We start from the raw sequence: 442 nt of genomic DNA on the forward strand, positions 1-442 counted from the left end.
GACAGACAATATACAGCCTTGACGTACTCCTTTTCCTATTTGGAACCAGTCTGTTGTTCCACGTCCAGTTCTAACTGTTGCTTCCTGACCTGCATATAGGTTTCTCAAGAGGCAGATCAGGTGGTCTGGTATTCCCATCTCTTTCAGAATTTTCCACAGTTTATTGTGATCCACACAGTCAAAGGTTTTGGCATAGTCAATAAAGCAGAAATGGATGTTTTTCTGGAACTCTCTTGCTTTTTCCATGATCCAGCGGATGTTGGCAATTTGATCTCTGGTCCCTCTGCCTTTTCTAAAACCAGCTTGAACATCTGGAAGTTCATGGTTCATGTATTGCTTAAGCCTGGCTTGGAGAATTTTAAGCATGACTTTACTAGCATGTGAGATGAGTGCAATTGTGCAGTAGTTTGAGCATTTTTTGGCATTGCCTTTCTTTGGGATT

The sequence above is a fragment of the Bison bison genome, unplaced genomic scaffold (genome assembly GCF_000754665.1).
Source record: "Bison bison bison isolate TAMUID 2011002044 unplaced genomic scaffold, Bison_UMD1.0 scf7180017864066, whole genome shotgun sequence".
Classification (NCBI taxonomy): Eukaryota; Metazoa; Chordata; class Mammalia; order Artiodactyla; family Bovidae; genus Bison; species Bison bison.